We start from the raw sequence: 2,022 nt of genomic DNA on the forward strand, positions 1-2,022 counted from the left end.
GTATTTTAAGTTTTGCTTACGTCTCTGAATATATAAGGGCTCCCGAAAAATGTACCCACATGAACAATGTAATAAATGCAAGCATAGTATCATAAGTCCTTGTTTGTGAACACACATTATAGCTCAGTCATAACGCACCAAACATCACCCCGGTATCCCGTTTTTGAATCTCATTTACATTTAGCCACACAGACGAAACACGTACCCGTGAATAACTATATATATATATATATATATATATATATATATATATATATATATATTTAAATATGTATGAATAAAAAATCAATACGAAAAATATATGAATGTTTATATCTTTTCTGTATTTATTTCCTATGTGTTGACGTGTAGGAATGCAAAAATCTTTTGACCCCCCCCAAGAATGTTTCCTTCAAAAACACACAATTTTCGACCGACCCTTCGAGCTTCCTCAGTATATATATATATATATATATATATATATATATATATATATATATATATATATATATATATATATATATATATTAGGAGAACATTTCGGAATTAAAGAAAATGTTAATAAACACCTTTTATAAATTTGAAAGAGATTAATTATAAATATAAAGAAATATATTTATATAATAACAATCTTATCCAGATTTAAAAGGTTCAATATCAGTGATAGAGGCTAGTATAAGTAATAAACGTCACGATATTGTAGAATTAAATTCACAATATTTTATTCAAAACAATATGAGAAAACGTGAAATATCCCCTGTTCTATGATTTGACCTGGTCATGGAAACATTGTTTTGCCAATGTTATAAAATTCTATATAAAGCTATTTTTCTTCTCCATTTGAAGCATATATCCTCAATTTAAGTCCTCAAGCGCTTCCTTGTGCTTTAACATCTATCTTCCATGGAATGAATATTACCCCCACTCTTTAACTCAGAACTCATCTATGAGAATATGTTATTTTTTCTTGATCCCTGGATATTTTTAAAGAGACTCCAAAGGACACCTTTTTGAATCTCTTATTGGATCTAACCAATACGAACATCATAACTGGATTTTTGGATTTCACTAATTATTGCTTTATTTTCCTATAAACTTTTACTTTCCTTCAAAAACTTTTACAACTAACGTTTGCCAAAATTGCGCTAACCAGCGAAATCAGATGTTTATCTATATTCCTTTTGCTAACATTTTTTCCTCCAAGGAGAAAAGTCTATCTTTGAAACTCCATGAAATAAGGAATGTTTCACTTTTTCTCATATTCTTTGTTTTGAATAAAATATTGTGAATTTAATTCTACTAACAGAATTTAATTCTGTAATGCCTACTATATATATATACATATATATATATATATACACATATATATATATATATACATATATATATATATGTGTGTGTGTGTGTGTGTGTGTGTGTGTATGAGCAAACAGTTAATAAAATATGTTAAAAACACGTTGAAATGAGTTAAAAACATATTTTATCTGAACAGGAAACACTAGATGAATGAATAGTCCTTAATCCGCGGAGTTTCGAAGAAATACTTTCCTTCTCATCAGAGGGTAGGAATTAGCAAAATGCGGGATCGGATTTCTTATCTTCCACCAGACTATCCATTCATGTGTAATCACCTTTTTCTTCACCATATTCCTTCTGCTTCACTTTTTTTGTTTTCAAGTAAGATCTTTGACTTACTTGTTGTTTCATCAAATACTTCTGCATGCAAAATCCGATCCCGCATTTTGCTAATTCCTACCCTCTGATGAGAAGGAAAGTATTTCTTCGAAATTCCGCGGATTAAGGACTATCCATTTATCTAGTGTTTCCTTTTCAGATTAAATATGTTTTTAACTCATTTAAAGTGTTTTTAACATATTTATTAACTGTTTGCTCATATTATAAGCTCTATTTCCTATTTGGTTTTATCGAGCTTTTACATCTGGCTGAGATAATTTTATAAATATAAATTCTTTAATATTTATAATATACTTTAATTTTACCATCTTGGATCATTTTGGTAAATTTAATTGTAATTTTTATTAT

This window comes from Euprymna scolopes, chromosome 7, assembly GCF_053919585.1.
Source record: "Euprymna scolopes isolate OS-2025 chromosome 7, ASM5391958v1, whole genome shotgun sequence".
Lineage (NCBI taxonomy): Eukaryota > Metazoa > Mollusca > Cephalopoda > Sepiida > Sepiolidae > Euprymna > Euprymna scolopes.